The following is a 12,660-nucleotide window of genomic DNA, read 5'->3' as shown; positions in this document are numbered from 1 at the left end:
CCTGACTTCAGAATCCGTTAGAGTCTTTGAACTACCAGCCACCAAGAAACCTTTTTGCATGCGTGTAGTTGACTTAGAAACCTGTGAAGGTGGGCATAAAATAGTAACTACGAAACACTATTGTCAGGAAAGCACGGCCAACAGTGTGGCTACTGATGTGGCGCTTTCTGTACTGGATGGATGCAGTTGCTGCTTGTTCCAGCAGTCTCCCTCATCTCACCTGGTGGTACCACACGTCCTCCTCATGTTTGAAAGCCCTTGTGTAGCAAACACACCATGGACCATCTGTTTCTATTGGACACACACCATTGAGTGGTGATGCGCTAGCAACTTTTTGGTTGGTACAAACTATCACTTTGTCTGCTTTATCTTCCTTGCAGTTTTCACAGTCATTAGGCTGGTGGACAGACGGAAAACTGTCACTTTTGAAAAGTTCATTATTATGGAAATGTTCATGTGAATGTTTGTTTAATTTCCAGCTGTTGTTTGGGATTGGTCTGTGTGGAATCCTTGTACACGCATTAGTCTGGTCCTCCTATGACTACTGCCTCCATAGTGTATGATCTTCAGCCTGTTTTTGGTTTCCGCGCCATTGTTCAATTAGGTAGACTAGTATTCTTGGAACATCCCATATTCACGAGAACATCAGAATACATCAGCTCTGTATGCAGCCATTGGACCTCGATAGATCGAGTCGATGAGACGAGGTCCATGTGCCATCACGAGCTCAGCCTAGACTTGTCCAATTCAGATCCATGGTTCAGTGCGTAAACTGGGCTTTTGGCTTCTTCTCACAGATTGACCCCACCATTTGATCCAACTCACAGTAGGGCTGTGGTTCTCATGCCCTGGATGATCGTCCTCCTCCAAGCCTCACAGACGCCTTTAATCCCACCTGTCTGCTCGCCATTGCACTACTGCAGCGTGAAGGAGAGGGCTGTCTAGATATGTGCATTTTACCTGTCTCCAGAAAAAGATGTATTTAGCAATTTTACCACTCTCTCCTTTTCTCGTGAAGGCAGAATGTTCCAGTAGAGTTGCAGTCACTTCAGCAGGGTCTCCTATCTGGCAGTCGAGTGCTCGTAAAATTCCTGGGGCACATGATTGAAAAGTCCCTATCTCTATCTTCACGTCACTGGCTCAGATCTGGCAGGAGTCATCACTTTGCACGGGCCAATTTTCTTCTTCTTACTTTCATTTTTATGTTGAGCCTGCAGCAGCGCACATGCGCTGCACTGGCGAGACTTTTAGTAAGGGGCTTTGAAAAACTCACCACAGGCTCGTGCGTGTGTGGCCTATTGCTTGCCGTTACCCACACATGCGCCATATGTTTTGAATTATGGTGCCCAGACACAGATGCGATAATTCAAAACATATGGTCTGGTGCTCGCTCTTGCGCGCGCGCCACTCACTCCATCGTCATGGCTGATTAAGCACATGGCTTGCGGGCACTCTTATAGCGCGCGCACATGTGCCAAGCGCCACTGCTCCCGCTAGTTTATAAGAATAAAAAGAGTGACCCGTTCAGTTTCTGTGTGGTTGGACCGAAGTCTGTGCTCTTTACATGCGGTTTTCATTTAGCATCTCCTAACCTTCATGCTTCCGTCCTCCTCAATCATTTTCTGTCCACTCGCCATGTTGGGAAAGATGGCTCCATTTCATTTTTACCTCCGCCACTGCGACCTTCACATATGTTTTGGAATTGTTAATGAAGCAGCCTAAATATGCAAAGGGAACCCATGGTAATTAATTAATGTCTCAATAAAATAGTTTCCCTCGAATACAGCAGTCTTTCAGCACAAAAAATCCATGTTCTATACTCGAACAATGGTGAAAGCTGCAGCGCTGGAAGACTTCATGGCCTGCTTTTCTTGTACGATTTAAGTGCAGAACTTTTCATTTACATTTTGAGGATGGTATGGTGAGTGACTAGAATGCCTTGCCAAAACACCTGTATAGACAATGCTCATAAATGGATAAACATATTCTAGAAACAGTCTCCTCAAGTGTCCCTTCTGTCGCTCTTCTCCATTGAGGAGCAGAACATGTGGTGCATTTGGACCAGTCAACGCCTGTGCTGTGTTTACTTCCTTATTGCCTTTTTTAGAAAACTTCTGAATGTGGGTTGAATGGGAGTATTTTTCAGTTTTTTCACTTATTTGTCCTACAGACACCACCCCAGACATTAGCTCAGAAATCTGAATAGCAAGTGTAGCATTTGGGATTTTCCTTTTTAAATATTCAGTTTTTTTTAATCATATATTAAAGATGCATGCAAGGGCAAAAAAAAAGAAATAGCTCACCTAGCACATGTCAAACATAACATTCGTTACAAGTCCACTATTCACAGATTGAAAGGGTACGATGGGGAGTGGTACATCCATCATAAGAACAAGCCTTCCTCGTCCATTTCTAATGTGAGATTCATCACCTTCATACTCTTCAGGCGCCAGACTATATAATCTCTCTCTCTTTCTCTCTCTCTCTAAATCTCTCTAAATCTCTCTCTCATTAAATCTATTTTTTCTCTCTCTCTAAATCTCTGTCTCTCTCTCTCTCTCTCTCTCTCTCTCTCTCTCTCTCAAAATCTCTCTCTAAATCAATCTCTAAATCTCTCTCTCTCTCTGAGAATTTGCCGTTTGCGGCCGAGGGCCATGCCCCCTACATCTCGGCCACAAAAGACCAGGCATTATAGCATGGAAGCTCTCCTCAGCATAAGGCCGTTAGGAATGAACTGTGGCCTGCATTTACATCATACTACAGAGCTCCCAGAGATCTGTCCAAAATGTAAACTATCGCTCAAACCTAAGCAGGTCCTAGATGCGAAACAGGATTACTGTATGCTCTTATTAAACTGCAGATCCCTGCCCAAACATAGGGTGGAAATTGCCCTTTTGTTAGAGGAACGCATGCCAGACGCAGTGTTTCTCACTGAAACATGGCTCACGTCGGACTCCGACCCTGCATTAGTGACCGCCCTCCCTCCAGGCTTCCAAATTATCCAACAGGACCGCCCTGATGGGAGAGGAGGAGGCCTAGCCATCATCTATAAAGAACAATACCACTGTCGAGTAATCTCTGAAGCAATTCCAGACTGTGAGAGCTTAGCATTTATCCTAGAACTCTCCCCTAGCAACTGCTTTTCAGGAACATTAATATATCGACCCCCGGGCCCCCCCAAACAGTTTCACAATCTCCTCCCATTGATTGTGGCTGACCGTGTTAGCACTGCCTCTAATTACACTCTGCTAGGGGATCTCAATTTTCATTTTGATACTGCCCTGGACCATACAGCTACAGCACTTACAGACGACCTAGCTGCACTACAATGAGTGAAGGCACCGACTCTTGCTAAGGGCCACTTACTGGACCCTGTGTTCAGTAACTGTGCAGACCTTGTGGTTGGGCTACCAATCTCCCTCCCATGGACTGATCATCTACTAGTGCCTTTCACCTGGACCACATTTAAGCCACCCCCCGTGAGACCCACGGTAAGACATGCCAGATCCTGGGCGCGGCTACCAGTCGATGACTGGACTAGCAGACTCGCGATTGACAAACCCTCTTACAATGAGGACCCATGCCTGGCCAACCTGGATCACGTTGACTGGATCACAAAAGCGCTTGAAACCATTCTCCCCCTGAGTAAAATAACGATGAAACACTCCCACAAAACGGCCCCCTGGTATTCAGAGGCTCTCAGGGAAAAGAAATTCGAATGCAGAAAAATAGAAAGACGATGGCGTCTAGACTACTCTAAGGAGGAAAAAACCCGTTACCGAGAGGCAATCAAACTCTACAAAGGCGAGGTCAAATCTGCCCAATCTGTATATTTCTCGGACAAAATCATACTAGCAAAATCCAAACCTAAGGACATTTTTCAAATTCTGAAAAAACTCATAAACCTCCATCTTCTAACCTGCACGAGGAAAAAACAACAGACCACTGTAATGACTTGGCAGAATTTTTCCCCCAAACAGTCAATAAAATCTACTCATCCTTCCCCTCTACAGGTACAAATCTGGGAACCACTTTATCAGAACCCCGTCCTACACTGGACCACTTCCCCCCCTAGACCTTGAATCCTTGGACTCCATTGACCGCAAGGTAAAATCTGGGTCCCCATGCGACCCAGCATCTCCACAAGACATGATGCTGGCACCCCAGGTCACTTTACCAACTATTGTGGACCTCCTGAACGCCTCCATTACCTCTGGTACAGCCCCTCCCGCTTGGAAGCGGGCCATGGTCCGAGCTCTGCTGAAAAAACCCAATCTAGATCCCTCTGACTTTAGCAACTACCGGCCGATTTCTCTGCTCCCCTGGGTGAGCAAAATCCTTGAGAGGTACATCAATCTCCAGCTGGTGAAATTCCTTGAAAATAACCAGCTGTTAGATGCCACCCAGGCGGGTTTTAGACCCAAACACGGAACAGAGACCGCCCTTCTAACAGTCAATGAGGAAACCAGAAAAATCCTAGATCAGGGGGGGTCAGTGGCAGTGATCCTCCTTGACCTAAGCGCGGCATTCGATACTGTCAGCCATGACACCCTGCTGAGCCGCCTCTCGAGTGTCGGAATAGTAGATAGTGATTGGCTATGGCTCAAATCCTTCTTGAGCGACAGATCATTCCAATTCTTTGATGGAGAGACAGTGTCCATGAGTAGGCCGTTGAGGTGCGGAGTCCCACAAGGCTCCTCTTTAAGCCCTGCGCTTTTCAACATCTATATGAGACCACTGGCTGAGGTCGTTCGTCCATTTGGGGTTAAGATCATTTCTTATGCGGACGACACCCAGCTGGTGGTCTCCTTGGCGCAGGAGGCCGACCTGCCGTCATCAGGTGGGCTAATGAAGTGCTTAGAGGAGGTAAAGGGCTGGATGACCGCCTCATCTCTCAAGCTCAGTGGGGACAAAACAGAGCTGATGCTCCTGGGCCCTGCAAACCCCACCTTTTTCAATTCCTTGTGGCCTTCTTGTCTAGGTACCCCCCCAGTACCCAAGGATAATATCAAGAGCCTTGGGGTGTGGCTGGACAAGACCCTCTCATTTAACTCTCATTTAACATCCAGGCTACAAAACTCTCGGCTACCTGCTTCGGAATTCTTAGGATGCTAAAGAAAGTCCTCCCTCTTCTACCTATGGAGGCAAAGCAGGTGGCCATCCAAGGTCTTATACAGTCCCGCCTCGACTTCAATAATGTTCTCTACCTTGGCGCCCCGGAGTACACCTTGCGCAGACTACAGATAGTGCAGAACTATGCAGCCCGCACACTGTTACAGCTGCCACGCAGACAATCAGCCAAACCTGGTCTGATCAGCCTGCACTGGCTGCCAGTGCGACAGAGAATCATCTTTAAGGCCATGTGTATTGCCCATCAGGCCTTTTGGGACACAGGACCTAGGATTACCCGGGACCTAGTAAAATAGTACCACCCCAGCAGAAACCTTCGATTTAGCCAGGCCTTTATGGCGATAGTTCCGAGAATAAAAAAGGCAAGGGCGGGTGGCAGGACATTCACCCATAATGCCTCCAAGATCTGGAACTCACTTCCTCTTCATCTTAGATCCAACCCTAATCTCCCCTCATTCCGTAAACAGCTGAAGACTTTTTTGTTTAACTCCCCTCAGTAATATCAACAAGTTACCTCTTCAAGCAATTTCTATTCTGGTCTCTAGCGCTTGGACGCCTCTGGGCAGCAACTGCGCTCTATAAATCTACTTTTTATTTCATTCATTTCATTTCTGAACCTCTGTAAAACTCTCTCTCTAAATCTCTCTCTCTCTCTAAATCTCTCTCTAAATCTCTCTCGCTCTAAATCTCTCTCTCTAAATCTCTCTAAATCTCTCTCTCTCTCTAAATCTCTCTCTCTCTCTAAATCTCTCTCTAAATCTCTCTCTCTAAATCTCTCGTTCTCTGTAAATCTATTTCCCTAAATCTCTCTCTAAATCTCTCTCTCTATATCTCTCTCTCTATATATATATCTCTCCCTCTAAAACTCTCACTCTCAAAATCTCTCTCTAAATCTCTCTCTCTCTTCCCCCCCCCCCTCAGCTTCCCCCTCTGCTCAATTTTTCCTCCCCCTGTCGGCATTTTCTTGCTTTCAAACTCATCCAGAATCTTTCATTATTTTCCAACTAGCTCTTTGAAACCCACAAGTCCTCTCCCAATCTCTCTCTCTCTCTCTCTAAATCTCTCAATCTTTCTCAATCTCTCTCTCTCTAAATCTCTCCTCTAAATCTCTCTCTCTAAATCTCTTGCTCTCTCCCTCTAAATCGCTCTCTAAATCTCTCTCTCTAAATCTCTCTAAATCTCTTGCTCTCTCTCTCTAAATATCTCACTCTCTAAATGTCTCACTCTCTAAATCTCTCTCTCTCTCTAAATCTCTCTCCAGACTCTCCTTGGGCTACAGAAGTTTATTTTCAGTTTTGGCATAGAATGAATAGCCACATGTGTAATGAGTGTACAGTGGGGGTTTAGCTTCCCTTGGCATAGCCATTAGATCTTGCCTTTGGGACCTTATAAGTGTTTAGTTATCCAGCACAATATCCTTGGTGCAACAACATCAACTGTTGCATGGCTAAAAACTTATAAGGTCCCAAAGACGAGACCTATTGGCTATGCCAATGCTGGTTTTCGCTTACTTACAGCATTAATATGTGGGGAAAATGCATAGGGACAATTTTCTCCCTGCGTCTAGGCCTCCTCAAAATCATTGCATATCCGGACTCTGCTTCTGTCTGAGTTTTCTGATTCTTGATTAAAATGTTTACTGAGACTTGGAATTAGCCTGATTTTTAATTGAAAGTAAAAGTTCGCAGGTCGAGCACTTTGGTGATAGAGATGAATTTGGAAAGAAAGATTTCAAATTGAAACATTCCCCTCACTGTTTATTGCGCCGTTTACTGCTACCTGGCTCACTGTCATCAGTACTTAGTCCAGTTGATGATGATACACATAACTATTACAAATGGGTGATGGACGTGTAATGAGTGCAAAGTGATATCTGATACCCTAGGGCAAGTTTGCATTGAATGATATGATGATGCTTTCCTGCCTGCAAGATTGCTTATGGTATCTGGTTTGCCAAATAGCTATGGGTTATATATAAGCTGAGTTGCTTATTTTCTGCTGTGACATGATAAAAAAAAACCTTACTGAGGATTGCAGTCGGCATATTTTATTGATGTTGTCATTGCACCATTGTGAGACTCATATTGTAAGTTTCCTGGACTCTGCTGACCAGGACAAAAGATATATATATTTGCAGTTTATGTCCCAAACGTACAGGTAGCATACAAGACTGGACCATCCCCGTACAAGTTATCACCAGATCCACTGGGGGGTGGCGGGGGATGGAGTTTTTATATTGCATATGGTTTGGAATAATGGCTACACCTCAAATGTCAGCCTATTACAACATGGAGGTCTACTGTATGTCCATGGACTAAATGTCTATGTTGTGTGTGAGCCAGAGTCTCAGGTGCCACTTCTCAGCCACTTCTTACACTAATCATTGTCATGTACATCCTTCCTACTGTCTTCTGTGCTCCTCATCCTTAAACTGTTATAATTCTGACAGCTCTCTTCTACCTCTGACAGATCATCCCAGTCTCTGACAGATCATCCCAGATCTATCCTCCATTCCAAGCACTTTCAGATCACGCTAAGCTCTAGTACTTTCCTCTCTTGCTACAGCTGCGCAGAGGTGAGCACCGCTATGGTAAGGAGATGAAAGAATGTGAGCACTGGCCGGCCAGAATTCATCCTTGGAACTGAATAGAAAAACAGTGAAACCACTGAGACATTTCCACATCACATTGTTGTGTGCAGAATCGAGCCTGTGCTTTTAATGATCACATTTTCGTTTTTGACACTCCAAAACCTTTGGCAGGTGCTTTCCAGTGAGAAAATAGCACTTCGATTGAAATTCTGAAGCGTGTACACCTTCAGCTATCTCACTGTAGGAGGGACATTCCCAGTCCCAATTTTGAGTAGTTGAAATGACTATTTATTTATAAAACATATCTTTTTTTATGGTTGGCCCTATGTTAGTACTTTTCATTAAAAACACACATCATTGGAGTCTTCAAAACCCCTTCTTCTTCCGAGCCTATGTCACACAAAAAAAAACCTTTTTAAACTCTGGCTGTTAGGATTTATAATGTTTAGAGCTGGGTTTCCAGCTGTAAAATGTTTTTTTTTTTTGCAAAAATGATAAATTAAAATACACTTTCTGAAGGTTAGAAGGATATATTCAAACTCTCCTAGACTTCTACTGACGGTATGGGAACCTGCAGCATCACACACACTTTAAGACTTCTATTGATAATATGAGGACCAGGAAGACACACCCCTGAAATCTGATTGGTTGCTTTCTGTCCTTAGCAACTGCACTGTCTGTGTGTGTAGAGAGAGGATATTTTTGTGTGTATAGGAGGGTATTCAACACACACACTGTCTGAAAAATAGGAATTATGAAGCCCTCTTCAAAATTTCACTCAGACAGCTGAGAGAGCTTCCCTCAGTATGTAAGCACTGTAAACGTTATGAGGACCGGCTTTCCGGTCCTCATAGCGCACTGGTCCTCATAGCGTTGGTGTGCAAACATGTTCTGGTCCTCATAAATATAGATATACAAACACACACACACACACACACACACACACACACACATATATATACACACACACACACCCCCACCCATACACACATATATATATATTTATAACAGTCTTTTTCATATTACACGCTATGCATGCCAATATAATAATGAATCATTCTGTATATATGTGGATTTAACCAGTTATTTTGTGCAATTCATTAATATTGTCTATTTATTGATCATGGATTTAACCTGACATTTGTTTAAAGTGTGCTCAAAGAGTTATAACCCCCTAGCAGCGATAGTCTTTCTACACTTATGTTTTCCACGTGGTACAGGAAGTTACCACCAGGGGGTGGTAACCTACACAGGTGACATGCATTTAAAAACGGCTTGTGATTGTTTTATTCTTTGCATAGCAGCGTGAGCAAGGGCATCCGTGTCCGAAACGCGTCGCTGATATATGGCTGAGTGAACTGCAAGAAAATAAAATACTATTTGCCTGCCAATTTGGTGGTTCGTCTCTTCCTTCCTGTGGTTGGCGTGGAGGCTGTGTCCGCATACGCAGAGCTAGAGTGAAGAGATCCAACGTTCTCTTATATAAATATAAATATATATATATATATATATATATATATATATATATATATATATATATATATATATATATATATATATATATATATATATATATTCACTGAAAAAACATAGGTTTCACACCAGTTATAGTTAGCTGGAAATGTTACTGACATAAAACCATAGAAATTCCAACGTTATAGTTAGTTGGACTCACTATAACAAGCGCGCCTGCAATGCACTGCTGATGATGTCACATATTACATCACTCATGACCTCGGCAGTGACATCACTCATGACATCACTTATGACACCATCCTTGTGACAGTGACAGACCTCCTTTTAGTGTAATGTAACCCTTGAAACACATATTCAAAAATAGAAACTAACATTTTCAAAAAAATGGAGATACCCATACCAGTCACAACAACTAATTCAGTAATTCCACCATCTATATACACATCCACTCATTCACCAACAGTTCTATATAGTCACTCATACATATACTCACTCATCATATGTAGTGATACATCTATACATCCTGTTCTACACCGACAGTCATCCAAAAGTTACTCACACACATACTCACACATGCAAATAAACTATTGAACATCCATTTATTTGCATATACAACTATACACACACTACCTCCTTACTTCTAAGGAAACTTACACATACTTACTCTCTTAAACAATCACTTATAGAAACACATACTTAATTAAACAGGAACTCTTACAATCTCTTACTCTCACATATACCCACTTATATACATCAAAACTCACATACACTAGATTAAAATATATGTCGTTACTAAAAAAGACAATAGTGAGACAGTCATTCACTCACTAACACACACACATACACGCTCATCCACCCATACAGTCCTGCACATATGCTGTCTTAAAAACACATACAAACATTGAGTCAGGCACCAACCCATGCAGCCACTTATACACAAAGTGAAACAATGATACATATATTTCAATATTTAAAAGTTACTCGCTAATATATGTATTCAATAAGATACACTTAATAAGGCAGTTAACCAATCATTTTTTTTTTATAGAAAACATTTCTCAGTGAATTTCATAGGTTTTTTAAATGCTAATTCCTAAATATATATAGGGCCTCAAACCTATGAAATATAATATTTTTTATAATGAATCCTATATTGTATATTTATATAATACTATTTTTTAAATTTTTTTATTTTTTGCCCTGGTGCGCTCCCGGTGCGCGCCCCGGTGTGCGCACCGGAAAGCGCAGTTTTCCGGGGCGCCCCGGGGCGTGCACCAGTGAGCGTCCCGTTAGCGCTATTGCCGCGAACGAAAACATCATCGTGATGTTTCGCGTAGCCGCGTCCGCGTGATACGCACGGCGTAAGCGCACCCGGAAGCACTCGAGCGAATACGATCGCGCAACGTAAGCATCCGACGCCCTAACGCGAGGTGCCCCGGGGCGCGTCGCGTGAGCGCGTCGGGTCATGTGACCTGAAAATAACACTTTTTATTGGTGCAGAACAGTTTTGGTTTCCAAATGATGAAAGCCCGGGTCATGTGACCTGAAAATAACACTTTTCATTGGTTCAGGACAGTTTTTTTTCCAAATAATGAAAGCCCCCACCTTTTTTCCTTATTCTGACTTTGTCCTTTGACTGAGGAAGACCTGTTTGGAGATCTTTGAGTAATATTTTGTACTTTAAAATGGCTACAGTAGCAGCAGCAGCTGGAGCATCTGCACCACCACCACCACCACCAAGAGGACCACCTACACATCACATTGGTGGTCAAGAAGAAGAGGAGGAGGAGGAGGAGGAGGGGAGGAGGTGGCTGCCAGAAGAAAATACCCCATATAGGCCAAAGCAGCACATTGTATGGGAGCTTTTTCCATCCCAGAGGGCAAGAAGAAAGTGAATGCGCCAAAGGTGACTTGCCAAATCTGTGGCATTGAACTTTCAAGGGGGAACCCTAATAAGAAATATTCATTTGGCAATAACACCATGATTCGGCACATGCAGCGCAAGCATCCCAACAACTATGCTGCCGCAGAGGTGAGAGAACTGGCCAGTAACCCTCCCCAATCTTCACCCAGCACCTCCAAAAGAAAGCAACCCACTCCATCGGGACCAGAGACAAGGGAGATGGTCCCAAACATTCAACCAAAGTTTGGGCAATACAAGATCTCTTGTATTTTTTGTGGTAAGACTATCACCTATGGTGAGCAAAGCATAACGCTCATCAACCGTGCTGGTGACAACCACAAATTCCCCAAAAATCCATAATTTTTTCCTGATTTTTTTTTGCTCCAGTTGAGCCGGTTTCAATTCCCTGTTTTTTGTTTCTCCCCATAAAAATAACAAAAAATATATAAAATAGTTCATAAAAGCCAAAAAAATTCAAAAAAACATTAAAAAATATATAAAACAACAAAAAGAAGAAAAGAAACAGTTCTTTTTAGAACTACCTCCAAATTATAAAAAAAGGCAAAATTTTTTAAAAACTCTATCATTCTTTTTTCCCCATGGTACACTCCCCGGTACGCTCCGCGGTGTGCGTACCGGGCGTTCCCCCCGCGCAAATTGAAACAATAGCCCCTACATCAAACCTAGGGGGTCAGGGGGGGTCTACTCTGCCCCCTTATGGTAATTTCCCCCTTTGTTTTTGCCACCTCTTGTGTCTCGATCCTACCGAGAGACAAGATGGCGGCCACTCTGGACTGTTTGGAATGTTGACAGACACTCGAGAGCCAATCAGATTTCCGCGCGCGAACTCGCGTAGCGCGCTGGTTAGCGCCCCGGTGCGCGCTTATAGATATATATATTTTTTTAACCTAAATTACTCAAAATCCACTGGAGCACATATCTTGAGACATAGCAAAGGCACGTCGGGCTACCAGTCCCTACAATTTTGCCAAGTTTGGTGGAAATCCATTCAGCCGTTCGGTCTAAAAGTGAGGTTGACCGCCCTATGGAAATTAACATGGGGGAAACACGTTTTGGGACCCCCTTTTATCTTTGCCCCCGCTTGACGAATCCCACCCAAACTTTCAGGGAAAGACCGGAGCGCCGCGAGGCAAATTTGAGGAACTTTTCAGGCAGATTCCTCAACCGGCGCCAAAGTTATTCACAATAGAATGTTGAGATTTTCTATTGAAAATAATCCTATAACTACCTACTGGCGACCGCCAGTAGGTATATATATATATATATATATATATATATATATATATATATATATATATATATATATATATATATATATATATATATACATATATATATATACACATACACACACACACACATATATATGTATATATACACACATATATATATATATCCAAAAAAGACACCTTGTTCGTGTGAACAAACGTATTCGGACACCTTAAGTTGCTCGTGTGCGAAAATTTATTAGGCAGGAAACAACGCGTTTCACCTTACGGCTTGTTCACATTTCAGCCGTCATGATGTGTGCACCCATATT

Source organism: Lissotriton vulgaris, chromosome 7 (assembly GCF_964263255.1).
Source record: "Lissotriton vulgaris chromosome 7, aLisVul1.2, whole genome shotgun sequence".
In the NCBI taxonomy this organism is placed as follows: domain Eukaryota; kingdom Metazoa; phylum Chordata; class Amphibia; order Caudata; family Salamandridae; genus Lissotriton; species Lissotriton vulgaris.
Note: the sequence above shows the minus strand (reverse complement) of the source record.